Genomic DNA, 15,781 nt, shown 5'->3' with positions numbered 1-15,781 from the left:
CAAGTACCTCAACATAATAAAGGCCATATATGACAAGCCCACAGCCAACATTATACTTAACAGTGAGAAACTGAAAGCTTTTCCTTTAAGATCGGGAACAAGACAAGGATTCCCACTCTCCCCACTTTCATTCAACATAGTACTGGAGGTCCTAGCCATGGCAATCAGGCAACACAAAGAAATAAAAGGCATCCACATTGGCAAGGAAGAAGTTAAACTGTCCCTTTTTTAAGATGACATGATATTGTACATAAAAAACCCTAAAAATCTACTCCAAAACCAGTAGATCTAATACCTGAATTCAGCAAAGTTGCTGGATACAAAATTAATACACAGAAATCTGTGGCATTCCTATACACTAACAATGAACTAGCAGAGAGAGAAATCAGGAAAACAATTCCACTCACAACTGCACCAAAAAGTATAAAATACCTAGGAATAAACCTAACCAAGGAAGTGAAAGACCTATATTCTGAAAACTATAAGATACTCTTGAGAGAAATTAAAGAAGATACCAATAAATAGAAACATATCCTGTGATCATGGATAGGAAGAATTAATATTGTCAAAATGGCCATCCTGCCTAAAGCAATCTATAGATTCAATGCAATTCCTATCAAAATACCAACAGCATTCTTCAATGAACTAGAGCAAATCATCCTAAAATTCATATGGAACCACAAAAGACCCCAAATAGCCAAAGCAATCCTGATAAGGAAGAATAAAGCAGGGGGAATTCTGCTCCCCAACTTCAAGCTTTACTACAAAGCCACAGTAATCAAGACAATTTGGTACTGGCACATGAACAGGCCCATAGACCAATGAAACAGACTAGAGAGCCATGATGTAAACCCAGCCATATATGGTCAATTAATATATGATAAAGGATCCATGGACATACAATGGGGAAATGACAGCCTCTTCAAGAGCTGGTGTTGGCAAAACTGGACAGCTACATGCAAGAGAATGAAACTGGATTACTGTTTAACCCCATACACAAAAGTAAACTTGAAATGGATTAAAGACTTGAATGTAAGTCATGAAACCATAAAACTCCTAGAAAACAACATAGGCAAACATCTCCTGAGTATAAACATGAGCAACTTCTTCCTGAACCCATCTCCTTGAGAAAGGGAAACAAAAGCAAAAATGAACTCATGGGAGTACATCAAATGAAAAAGCTTTTGTACAGCAAAGGATATTATCAACAAAACAAAAAGGTATCCTACAGTATGGGAGAATATATTTGTAAATGACATATCCGACAAGGGGTTAACATCCAAAATATATAAAGTACTTGCACACCTTAACACCCAAAAAGCAAATAACCCGATTAACAAATGGGCAGAGGATATGAAGAGACAGTTCTCTGAAGAAGAAATTCAGATGGCCAACAGGCACACGAAAAGATGCTCCACATCACTAATCATCAGGGAAATGCAAATTAAAACCACAATGAGATATCACCGCACACCAGTAAGGATGGCCAGCATCAAAAAGACTAAGAACACAAATGCTGGCGAGGATGCGGAGAAAGGGGAACCCTCCTACACTGCTGGTGGGAATGTAAGCTAGTTCAACCACTGTGGAAAGCAATTGGAAGGTTCCTCATAAAACTGAGAATAGAAATACCATTTGGCCCTGGAATCCCACTCCTTGGAATATACCCAAAGAATACAATTTCTCAGATTCAAAAAGACATATGCACCCCTATGTTTATTGCAGCACTTTTTACAATAGCCAAGATATGGAAACAGCCTAAGTGTCCTTCAGTAGATGAATGGATAAAGAAGAAGTGGTAGATATATACAATGGAATACTATTCAGCCATAAGAAAGAAACAAATCCTACCATTTGCTACAACATGGATGGAGCTGGAAGATATTATGCTCAGTGAAATAAGCCAGGCAGAGAAAGACAAATGCCAAATGATTTCCCTCATTTGTGGAATATAACAATGAATCAAAACTGAAGGAACAAAATGGCAGCAAACTCAGAGACTCCAAGAACAAACTAGTGGTTACCAAATGGGAGGGTTGTGGGAGGGCAGGTGGGGAAGGAGGGAGAAGGGGACTGAGAGTTATTGTGTTTAGGACACATGGTGTGGGGGATCACAGGGAGAACAGTGTATCATAGAGAAGGGCATAGTGGATCTCTGGCAACTTGCTGCACTGATGGACAGTGACTGCATCGGGGTATGGGTGGGGACTTGATAACATGGGTAAATGTAGTAAATAACCACATTGTTTTTTCATGTGAAACTTCGTAAGTGTGTATATCAATCATACCTTAATAAAATAATAAAATAATAAAATAATAAAAAATAAAAGCAGCTAGAAAGAGAAATAAGATCACATACAAAGGAAAACTCATCAGGCTATTATCAGACTTCTCAGCAGAAACCTTACAGGCAAGAAGGGAGTGACGTGATATATTTAATGCAATGAAACAGAAGGGCCTTTAATCAAGAATACTCTACCTGGACAGATTATCATTTAAATTTGAAGGAGGTAGTAAACAATTTCCACATAAGCAAAAGCTGAGAGAATCTACCTCCCACAAACCACCTCTACAGTGTATTTTGGAGGGACTTCTATATAAGGAAGTTTTTCTAAGGCTAAACAGCCTTAACCAGAGGGAATGAAACTACAGTAAAGAAAGTAGAACAATTAATTCCTAAGTAAATGCAAAATTAAATAAACTACCCCCAAAGTCAGTCAATGGATAGACAAAGAGTACAGAATATGATACCTAATATGTAAAGAATGGAGGAGGAAGAAAAAGGAGGAGAAATAAAAAGAACCTTTAGATTGTGTTTCTAATAGCATAGTAAGTGAGTTAAGTTAGACTCTTACGTAGTAAGGAAGTTACCCTTGAACCTCTGGTAATCATGAATATAAAGCCTGTAATGGCAATAAGTACATACCTATCGATAACCACACTAACTGTAAATGGTCTGAATGCACCAAGTGAAAGACATAGAGTCACTGAATGGATAAAAAAACAAGACCCATCTATATACTGCCTACAAGAGGCTTACTTTAAACCCAAAGACATACACACACTAAAAGTGAAGGGATGGAAAAAGATATTTCATGCAACTAATAGGGAAAAAAAAGCAGGAGTTGCAATACTTGTATCAGGCAAAATAGACTACAAAACAAAGAAAGTCACAGAGCCAAAGAAGGACATTACATAATGATAAAGGGCTCAATCCAACAAGAAGATATAACCATTATAAATATCTATGCACCCAACACAGGAGTACCTACATATTAGAAACTAATACAACAGACTTAAAGGGGAAATAGAATGCAATGCATTCATTCCAGGAGATTTCTCCACGCACTCTGAAGGACAGATCAACCAGGCAGAAAATAGGTAAGGAGACAGATGCACTGAACAACACATTAGAACAGATGGACCTCACAGACATCTACAGGACTCTACACACAAAAGCAACAGAATACATATTCTTCTCAAGTGCACATGAAACATTTTCATGAATAGATCATATACTAGGCCACAAAAAGAGCCTCAGTAAATTCAAAAAGATTGAATTGTACCAACCAGCTTCTCAGATAACAAAAGTAACAAAAGTATGAAACTAGAAATAAATTACACAAAGAAAATGAAAAATCCCAGAAACACGTGGAGGCTTTATAACATGCTCCTAAAAAACCAATGGATCGATGACCAAATAAAAACAGACAACAAGCCATATATGGAGACAAATGACAACAGTAATTCAACACCACAAAATCTTTGGGCTGCAGTGAAGGCCGTGCCAAGAGGGAAGTATATTGCCTACCTCAGGAAGGAAGAACAATCCCATATGAACAGTTTAAACTCACAATTAATGAAACTAGAAAAAGAACAACAAATGAGGCCCAAAGTGAGTAGAAGGAGGGACCTAATAAAGATTAGAGCATAAATAAATAAAATCGAGAATAATAAAACAATAGAAAGAATCAATGAAAGCAAGAGCTGGTTCTATGAGAAAATAAAGAAAATAGATAAACCCTTATCCAGATTTATCAAGAAAAAAAGAGAGCCTACACACATAAGCAGAATCAGAAATGAGAAAGTAGAAATCACTGTGGACACCACAGAAATAAAAAGAATTATGAGAGAATACTATGAAAAATTATATGCTAACCAACTGGATAAGCTAGAAGAAATGGACAACTTTCCTGAAAAATACAACCTTCCAAGGCTGACCCATAAAGAAACAGAAAATCTGAACAGACCAGTTACCAGCAACGAAATTGAACTGGTAATCCAAAAACTACCTAAGTATAAAACTCCTGGACCAGATGGCTTCACCACTGAATTTTATTAAACATTTAGTGAATCATAATACCCATCCTCCTTAAAGTTTTCCAAAAGGTAGAAGAAGAAGGAATACATCCAAACTCATTTTATGAGGCCAGGATTACTCTAATACCAAAACCAGGCAAAGACACCACAAAGAAAGAAAATTATAGATCAATATCCCTGATGAATATAGATGCAAAAATACTCAATGAAAATTAGGGAACTGAATTAAAAAATATATTAAAAAGATCATCCATCATGATCACGTAGGATTTATTCCAGGGATGCTACGATAGTACAATATTAGAAAATCCATCAACATCATCCACCACATCAACAAAAAGAAGGATGAAAATCACATGATCCTCTCCATAGATGCTGAAAAAGCATTTGACAAAATTCAACACCTATTCATGATGAAAACTCTCAAGAAAATGGGTACAGAGGGCAAGTACTTCAACATAATAAAGGCCGCATATGACAAACCCACAACCAACATTATACTTAACAGTGAGAAGCTGAAAGCCTTTCCTTTAAAATCGGGAGCAAGACAAGGATGCCCACTTCACCACTTTTATTCAACATATTTCTGGAGGTACTAGCCCTGGCCATCAGACAACACAAAGAAATAAAAGGCACCCAGATTGGTAAGGAAGAATTTAACCTGTCACTGTTTGTTGATGACATGATATTGTATATAAAAATCCCTAAAGAATTCATTCCAAAACTGCAAGATCTAATAGCTGAATTCAGGAAAGTTTCAGGATACAAAATTAATACACAGAAATCTGTGGCATTCCTATACACTAATGATGAACTAGCAGAAAGAGAAATCAGGAAAACAATTCCATTCACAATTGCATCAAAAAGAATAAAATACCTAGGAATAAATCTAACCAAGGAAGTGAAAGATCTATACTCTGAAAACTACAAGACACTCTTGAGAGAAATTAAAGAAGATACCAATAAATGGAAACATATCGCATGCTCATGGATAGGAAGAATTAATCTTGTCGAAATGGCCATCCTGCCTAAAGCAATCTACAGATTCAATGCAATTCCTATCAAAATACCAACAACATTCTTCAGTGAACTGGAGCAAATCATTCTAAAATTTATACAGGACTACAAAAGACCCCAAATAGCCAAAGCAATCCTGAGAAGGAAGAATAAAGCAAGGGGTATTACGCTCCCAGAGTTCAAGCTCTACTACAAATCCAAGTAATCATGACAATTTGTACTGGCACAACAGAATAATAGACCAATGGAACAGACTGGGGATCCCAGATATAAACCTAACCATATATGGTCAATTAATATATGATAAAGGAGCTATGGACATACAATGGGGAAATGACTTCCTCTTCAGTAACTGGTATTGGCAAAACTGGACAGCTACGTGCAGGGAATAAAACTGGATTATTATTTAACCCCATACACAAAAATAAATTTGAAATGGTCAAAAACCTGAATGTAAGTCATGAAACCATAAAACTCTTAGAAGACAACATAGGCAAAAATCTGCTGAATATAAACATGATCAACTTCCTCCTGAATGCATCTCCTTCAGCAAGGGAAATGAAAGCAAAAATGAACACATGGGACTACATCAAACTAAGAAGCTTCTGTACGGCAAAGGACACCATCAACAGAACAAAAACACATCCTACATTATTGGAGAATATATTTGTAAATGACATATCTGACAAGGGGTTAACATCCAAAATATATAAAGAGCTCACACACCTCAACACCCAAAAGAGCAAATAACCCTATTAAAAAAATGGGCAGAGGATATGAACAGACAATTCTCTGAAGAAGAAATTCTGATGGCCAACAGGCACATGAAAAGATGTTCCTCATCACTAATTATCAGGAAAATGCAAATAAAAACTAGAATGAGATATCACCTCATACCAATAAGGATGGCCAGAATCAAAAAAGACTAAGAACAACAAATGCTGGCGAGGATATGGAGACAGGGTAACCCCCCTACACTGCTGGTGGGAATGTAAGCTAGTTCACCTATTGTGGAAAGCAATATGGAGGTTCCTCAAAAAACTAAAATAGAAATACCATTTGACCTGTGAATTCCACTCCTAGGAATTTACCCAAAGAATACAAGTTCCCAGATTCAAGAAGACACATGCACCCCTATGTTTATTGCTGCACTATTTACAATAGCCAAGATATGGAAGCAACCTAGTATCCATCAGTAGATGTGAATGGATAAAGAAGAGGTGGTACATATACACAATGGAATACTATTCGGCCATAAGAAAGAAACAAATCCTACCATTTGCAACAACATGGATGGAGCTGGAGGATATTATGCTCAGTGAAATAAGTCAGGCAGAGAAAGACAAGTGACAAATGATTTCCCTCATTTGTGGAGTGTAACAACGAAGCAAAACTGAAGGAACAAAATAGCAGCAGACTCACAGACTTCAAGAAGGGACTAGCAGTTACCAAAGGGGAGGGTTGTGGGTGGGTGAGTGGGGAGTGAGGGAGAAGGGGATTGAGGGATATTGTGTTTAATACACTTGGTGTGTGGGGGTCATGAGGAAGACAGTGTAGTACAGAGAATGAAATAGTGAATCTGTAGGATCTTACTACACTGATGGACAGTTACTGCTATGGGGTATGGGGGTGACTTTATAATATGGGTGAATGTAGTAACCACATTGTTTTTCATGTAAAACCTTCATAAGAATGCATATCAGTAATACCTTAATAAAAAAAAAAGAATTTAGCAAGTCTTGTGGCCCACCTCTTGGGGATGACACCTGAGGCTTGGTCCCAAAAATCCAATGGCCAGCTTCAACTCAGGTCTTTAAACAGTGTTCCAAATGGGTCTGGTTTCCAGTTGCCTTGTATGCAGGCTGACTGAATTCTATCATATTCTGTATTACCTGAGTGAAGCTTTTATGTAAGATGGTAAAAGGATAGAGAGCTAGACTTTCACCTAGCTCACAGAACAGATGGCATGGTTTTTTTTGTGTTCATGTGTGTGTGTGTGAATTTGGTCTGAGTCTTGTTTTCATCTGTGTGTGTGTGTGTGTGTGCAGGGTGGGGTGGGGTGGCTCCTAACTCTCAATTACATTAAACTTTTCTGTGGCTACCATTATGCTCCAAAAAGAATGTGAGATTTATACATGGCCAGATTGGCTAATGTCAGTTCACCACACCATTTAATAATAATACAGATTTGCATGTACTCATATTAGGATGTTCATGATATATTTGTATATTTTTTATCTATTGCTGCATAACAAACCACCCCAAAACTTAGTGACTTAAAACAACAGTAATCATTTTTTTATCTGTCACAGTTTCTGCAGGTCAGGAGTTCAGACAGAATGCATCAGAGATGGCTTATCTCTGCTCCACACACATTGGGATCTCCCTGGGAGACTGGTAAGTAGGGGCTAGGGCACATTCTCTCATGTTCTGGTGGGTGACACTGGAGGCCCACTGGGGAACTACCTGGCACTGTTGGCCAGATAGCCCTATGTGGCCTTTTCCCCAAATTCCTATATCATATGACTGGGTTCCAAGGGCCACAACCTGAGAGAGACCAGGGGGAGGGTTAGGAGAGAGAGAGAGCCTGACTGAAGCAGCACCTGTTTTAGGACCTAACCTCAGAATTCACACTTTGTTTTTAGTAAGAAGCCAGTCTCTAAGGCCTGCCCACATTCAGGGGAGGGAGAAAGGCTTTACTTCTTGGAGGGAGAGGAAAGACAAGGACATAAATTATAGTTCTATTTTGGTAAAAAGAAAAAAGTTTGGAAGAGTATGTACTCATGGGTAATCCTGTTATCTTTTACTTTACATGTTTTCTAAAGTGTTCAATGAATATGTCTACTTTTATAGTCATGACATAAAAGTCATAACATAAAAGTAAATGATTTCCATTACATTAAAGTTATGAATAATAAATGAATATGTTGTGAAGAATTCAAACATTATAATGATATATAGTGTAAAAAGTGAAAGCCCTCATCATTTCTGCAATGATTAGAAATGCTATCTTCAAATGAATATACACTAAATTCTACTTTTTTAATATACTAAAATCAATTTTATATACTGATACAAATGTTTTTATTTCAACTCTGTGCTTTGTTCCGTTGATATGTTTGTGTATTCCAGAACTATTTTCAGTGTTTTACAAATTGATAGCTTTATCATATGCTTTGGCATTTGTTGGACACATCGAATGATTTGTTGCTTCTGACTTTGTTCATGCTTTTTCTTCTGCTTGGAATGTCCTTCTTATTCTTCTAAGCCCTCTCTCGTTCTATCCCAATTATTCACCAATATAACCCCTAAATTCCTAAACCCTCACTTCACACTTTGGGTACCTACATGTGGTCATAGTCAATATCCTTCATGGTCTCTATCTTCATATTACAATTACCTCAGTAACTCATTCTCTAGACTGTGAGCTCTGATCCTCAGTACCTCCCTCACACAGTGCCTGACACAGATAGAGTTTAAAGAAACATCTTTGCCCAATTGAATTTCACTTTTGCTTCCATCAGGGGGAGTGTCCCTCATTCTAGTCAAGGAAAGAACCAGGTAGGTGGAAAACCAAAACAATCTTAGTCAACCTCCCTCTTTTGAGTATCTTAAAAGAGACATCTGGGTAGGTAAGTAAGAGTTTGTTTTCTATGATTATTTCACCTTCTATAGGATGGCATTGTGCTATAAATATTCAACAGGTTTTGCTAATCTGTCTCTGTGTCTATAGATTTAACAGCTAGTATGTTTTAGAGGCACTTGGCTTACACAGGGAGGAAATTTCTTACCACATGTAACTAGAAGTCCAGAGATGGGTTGACCTGGTGGCTGAAAGGTATCAACAGGTACCCACATATTTTTCCTTGTCTTTACTCTGTCCTATCAGGAAGGAGGGCTGGGAGTGTCCTGGAGAACTCATTAATTTTTCTCTTTTTTGGGGTGTAGCTTTAGTTCTGCAATGCAAATAAAATATATTTAGAAAGTATCCTCTGGTGCTAACAGTGTTACTACTATGGTGATGTTAGTACTGAGAATCTCTACCATTTTTTTGTTGTGTCCCTTTATGTACACTGTGCTAAGCTCATTAAACATATGATCATATTTAATTCCCACAACCTTTCTATATTTAATGTCATTTGACTTCTCCATCTTCCCAAAGTATACTCTGAAGCTCTGTGGGAACTTTTGCAAGGGGATTTGAAGGGAGAAAGGAAGAGTGTGCTCCATGCAGAACAGGGGGCCTGCGTAAGTTCCCAGTAAGTGTCCCTAAAGGGGCTGTTGAAGGCTTGTGGGCAGGAAGGAGCAGGGGGAAGTAGTTATGAGGTAACTGGAGGGTCTTAAAGGTTTTTCTGGAGACTGATAAGTGATAGAAGAACTCCTTTTGAGACAAAATGCTAAGATTCCCAAAGTCTTAGTAGGAGCTAAATGATGATAAATTACAAGTCAAACTATCTCATGTTAGTGATGTAAGCCACAGTTTGTTTGGACACTCAACTGGCAGAGATGTAGATGCAGAGGCACTTATCCAAACACACTAACCAACAGGGGGGATGAGGAACAGGCTCTCCTAATGAGCATCAGGGGACTCAGACACCTAAACCACCAGCCTCTTCCTATTTTCACATTATGGGAAAACACCTAAAAAGAGATACGAAGCCAAGGCAGCTGTTAAATGCAACACCATAATTTGACATTTCCAAATTAAAGTGGAGAAAATAAAGAGAGATACCAGTATGAGGATAAATGGAGTGGAGGGTCTGGTCACTGGAATCAGAAAATTCAACCCAAAATTCGGATTACCCCTTGGATCCATGAGTGCTCTGGTACTCTGTTTCCTGGGCTCCATAGAAGCTGGAAGTCATAAAGCAAAAATTCAAAAAGCTGTTTGCAATCCAAAGTGGCATATATGGGTGTGTCCTAGAAAATGGGATTTGAGTTGCACCCCTTTTCCTTCCCAGACTCTTGGAACTGGAAGACTATTGTGGGGTGAACCTGCCTGTTGCTGTGGTTTAGGCCATGCACATTTATTCACCATTCCCACATGAAATACTTATTGAAGGTCTGCATGTAGGCCACACTCTTCAATGGAGTGTCAGCTTTATAAAATTCAGAAATCTCTCTTTTTTAAGGAGCAGATAATATTACCCACCTCACAGGTTATTGGGCGCATTAAATAATACGATCCATGGAAATTACTTATGCAGTGTCTGACATGTTGCAAGTGCTAAAAATGGTAATTATTATTTTATGCTTCCTAAACATTTATTTCAGAGGTTAAAATGTACAAATTAATATTTTCCTTTCAATACCATCTGTTTCATAGAATAACCTTTCATTTAGATATTTCACCAGGGTAGACTTGTGACATAATTTGACATCTCATCTGGTTTTTAATTTTACCCAGTACATTAACATGAAATAAATATTTATTACAGTCATATGTAAGTAGCACCACTTTTGTGCTCTGTCCACTTTCCCATTAATATATTCTGGGATACTTTCTCATCAGACTTCAGCTGGGGAAGCACTTTCATGGTGCCACCATATTTTTGCAATGATCAAAGTTTCCATATCTTATTTTTCTTTTGTGGCCAGAAGAAGATGATGCCCGAGGTCCCAGAGATTTAAAAACAAGAAACACAACGAAAGCTAAAATGACAATTTAGGGAATCTTACAGTATAGATAGTGAGGTGAAATGAGGGGAAGGACTCATTCACAGGAAACAGATTATTCAGTGGATTGGTCCCAAACTAAGGGCACTGAGTCATCCTGGAGGTGTCTCTGAGCTTCCTGGTCATCTGAAAGAGGCCATTCTAGTGGACAGTATTAAGATTGTCTGCAAGGTAATTGTGAAAAGGGTTGACTCAATGAATTTAAATGTGACTTTGACAGAGGGCTTCTTCCCTGGCTTTCATTTTGAGTGGACTTATTTATGAGTTCTTCCCCATCACCTGTCTCTCTAGCTTCCTGGGTAATAGCAAATGCCTGAAACAGCATGCTTGCAGGTATAACTCATTAAAAGGAGACAAGATAGTGTAGAAGAATTATCAAGAGTGGGAGCCTGATCTAATGGCCTTGGGCAGAATATGATGCAGGCACAGGGAAGCACCACTGGCCCTGGGCAAAGCTGTCCCCACCCCTCAGGATTTACTTCAGGGAGTTTAGCAAAAAGCCAACACACACAGTACTTCTTCCCACCATGGTCAAATAAAATGTTACTCTGCAGCATGAGACAAAAAGACAGACAATGTTGGTGAGAACGTGGAGAAATGGAGACCCTCATACATTGCTGGGTGGATTGTAAAATGGTGCAGCCTCTTTGCAAACCAGCTGTGAAGTTCCTAAAATGTTAAATGTAGTTACCATATAAGCCCAAAATTCTACTCCTGGGTGTAAACCAAGAGAAAGAAAAACATATATCCCCATAAGAACTTGGACATGAATGTTCATAACAGCATTATTTTTAATGGCTGAACAACCCAAATGCCTGCCAACTGATAAATGGAACAATGGCGTATCATCCTGCCATAAAAAGGACTGAAGTACTGACACATGCCACAACGTGAATGAACCTGGAAAACATCATGCTAATGAGAGAAACCAATCACAAAAGGTCTGCTTGTATCACATACTGCTTGTATCACATTTTACATGTGATCACACATCACACATTTATATGAGATGTTCCAGAAGAGGTAAACCTATAGGTACAGGCTATAGATTAGTGGACATCAGGGGCTGGGAAGAAGAGGGCATGGGGAGTAACTTCTAATAGGGTCTCTTCTGAGTTGATGAAAATGTCCTAAAATTGAGTGTAGTGATGGTCACACAATTCTGAATATACTCCAGATCACTGAAGTACACACTTTAAATGGGTGAACTGTATGGAATATGAAATATACCTCAATAAAGCTCTTAAATTATGAGAAAAGTTTGTAGCTGCCTCCAGATTTGTGATTTTTATGCCTCATAGTACCTGGTTAAGTACTTTTCCTCAAGGAGAAAAGAGCTGTGGGTGTTTTAATAGGAAATCTGGAGTCAGTGGGTTTCCCAATCATCAAAAGATTATGACATTTAACTTGTGCAAAGGGACAATCCTGGGTTATCAGGAAGCCTCTTTCACTCCTGTGAGCTGCAGGGAGTCAGGGAGTGAAGAAGGGTTTGCTACAGAGGAAGGCGGGCTCTCCATGCCCAGAAAGGCCCCCTAGCCAGGAATAATTCTGTAGTCTACTCATTCTCTGTGAATTTTCTAGGCTCCTTTAAATCTGGTGGAATTATGTCATAGTTTGATATGATTCACTCAGCAAATGTTCCCTGAACTCCTGGTTTGTGCCAGGCCCTTTGTCTGGGACAAGGACAAGGGAATCTTTAGGATGAAAGTGACTTAGAGGAGGTCTGAGGAGCACACCCAGACATGAGGGCAACTGGCAGTGGGAACCAGACCCCCCAACAACCACTTCGTCAGCCTCAGAGCCCTTTGCCACAGTGAGGAAATGGTGGCTGGTGGATAGACAGATGTATCTCTCTCTCCCTAGGTTGGTGTTTGTCCCCCACCCCACCCCACCCCAGTGTTTACCTCAAAGGAAAGTCAGGCCAAGTAATTACAAGGTAAGAGAGCAGATGCTTTGAAAACCAACATCATAGGTATTCCTGACACACATAAAATAAACTCAGAGTTCTGAGAGGGTCTTGCTTATGTACTGACAAGGGGATAAATTACTCAGACAGGCAGGCAAAGAGAACACTTGGAACACTGTTACTCAATATTGAGATTAAAAGCCAAAATTTGGCAGGTATAATTCATTTTATCTAATACCATGGAAGTCTAAGCTTTATTTTACCACCAGACATCTTTTGACCATCAGCCCTTTGCTCTCTGCTCCCTCTCTTCTCAGTCACTTTGCTCAAAATGAGGGACTTCACTAGATTTTGCCTTTTTTTGTTATCTAGCTGGAAAGGTGATTTATTTCTCTGTGTCAACATGTTCAGTACCTTTCATATCAGCAGGGTGGAAAAGAAGTACTTTGTGGGAAGCGAAGAGTTGGTAAGTGGTAGAACTATCTAATTTCTGCTCCCCCTGGCCTGTGGCTGTTGCAGTAAGGTGTACTCAGGTCTTTATTGAAAAAGAGCAGGGCTTTAGCTCAGAGGCCGAAGTGCGCAGTGGTGTAAGACACAAAAGCACGTTGGCAGCTCATGGCATGAATATTCTGAGTGACGAATTGGGGGAGGTAAGATTTCCAAGGAATAGCCAGGAGTCAGGACCATGGAAAATGATTGGAAGAGATTAGTCACTGTGACATCAGGTTCAACTTCTGGTTTCCTATTGTTTCTCCTATTCCCAGACCACATTCTATTGGTTGTTGGAGTAGGAATTGAAATTACTCTAATACAAAAGAAGTTATTTTGTTGAACATGAAGATCCAGTAATGTCTCCTGGGGCTGAAGTCAAGATGCTACTTCCAAGCATCTGCCAGCTGCTTTGGGTTTTCTCGATTTGCCCTAAGAAAAAAATGTTTCTCTGGAAAGTGATTGAGGGAATCACAACACTTCTTAGACTCCTAAGTGGTTGGCAACCAGAAGATCTTTATCCCTATTGGCTCTGAAAATGTTCTGTCTCTCAGTCTTGTGGTTATGAATTCTAGCGTATTTTACTGGCTTATTTTAAAGCTTCCTTGTCATGGGCTGATTAGACCAGATGGCAGCATCCTGCAGCTCGCTAACCCTGAGGAGGAGAAGCAGTATAGTAGGGTCTGCAGATGAAAAGTCAATGTGGTGTCAGAAACCGGAGTGATGACAGGTGGCTCTGGACCCTGTAGGCTGGACCAGATAAAACCTAAAGAGGAGGAATTGCCACTGGACCCTAGGAGATCAGGGATTCAGAGCAGTTAGAACTCTTTCGCACAGCTAGTGTGTACAGAAATAGTAGAAATACTTTGGAGTCTGGCAATTGCTTATGAAATTAAACTTACTCTTGCCCTAGGATTGAGCAATCCCATTCCTTCATATCTGAGATAAGATATCTCCAGGAAAAAAAAAACATTCCTTACTTTTAAAAAGTCATCCCCAAATGTAGTGGCTTACAACAATAATTCTTTCCTCTTCATGGTGGTAGGAGGGCAGGTATTCAGAGCAGCTCAGCTGGGAGGCTCTAGTGAGTGTCTTTTATAGGTTGCTGTTAGATGTGCCTGGATGCAGGCTCCACTTCAAAGGAGGCTCACTTCCATGGCTGTTATCTGGAGGGCCTTGGTCCCTCTCCGCAGGACTGCTTCAGCATTCTTAGTGTGGCATAACAGCTGGCTTCTCTAGAGAAAATGATCTGAGTGCCAAAGCAGAGGCTGCACACTCTTTTATAACCTAGATTCAGTCACAGTGTCCCTTTCACTGTGTTTTGTCACAGGGCCAGTTCGATTCACAGTAGATTGTATAAAGATTTTGTGCACTAGAAGGAGGCTGTTTACCAATGTTTATAACAGCTTCATTACTAATAACTCCAAACTGGAAACAAATGTCCATCAGTATGAGAATGGATAAACTGATATTGTTAATGTAATCAAGCATATTAAAGGACTATTGACACATAATACAGACCTCAGACTCTAGATGGCGGAGGTCCAACACAGAGGAGTATATACGATTTCATTTATATGAAGTTCAAGAACAAGTAAAACTAATCTGTGGCAATAGAAGTCAGAATAGTTATCACCTCTAGGAGGTGTAGGCTGAGCAGAGGAATGAAGAGACTTTCTAGGGATGCTTCATATGTTTTGTATCTGTCTTTTGATCAAGGTGGTTAGATGGGTACACATGTATATAAAAATTCAGAAAACTCCACACTGTGTTAGTATATCTTATATACTTCACTGTATAACTAAAACCAGTAAAATTATCAGGAGCTATTAAATACCTGATCCCATTGTCATATGGACAGATTTACCCTCTTCAATTCTGACAGTGAATGGGTTGATCTGGGACCAGTGAATTGGGTGTTGGCACCCTAGAAGACAATTTGGTGTTACAGACATACAATTCCAGCATTACTTTGAATTAGTAGATATGTCTAAATGGGGAAGAAATGTGAGCAGTTGTAACTTGTGGTCTAAGAGCTTATGAGTCTTCATGTGCACACAGACCTTCCAATCAGCTTTTGAAATTTTTCATGTGAATGGACAAGAATGATATTTGAAGACATACAAATAAGAAAAATAGTCTGAGAAGGCAGTACAGGATAAGATTTGTATTTGAATGAGAAGTCATAATATACAATATTTCTGTACTGAAATTAAAATTCAAGGAAGTGAAGAGATAATTTAAGAATATTTCATTTAGAAATGAGTCAGGGGGATGGAGTGAGCAAAAACTCCCTGGGAACATATTTTAGTGATGTTCTAATTCATAGGCTAGGGGCAAGTTCACCTGTTCCTCATCTTACATATATCATCT

Source organism: Manis javanica, chromosome 7 (genome assembly GCF_040802235.1).
Source record: "Manis javanica isolate MJ-LG chromosome 7, MJ_LKY, whole genome shotgun sequence".
Lineage (NCBI taxonomy): Eukaryota > Metazoa > Chordata > Mammalia > Pholidota > Manidae > Manis > Manis javanica.
The sequence above is the reverse complement of the archived record's forward strand: the minus strand, read 5'-3'. Positions refer to the sequence as shown.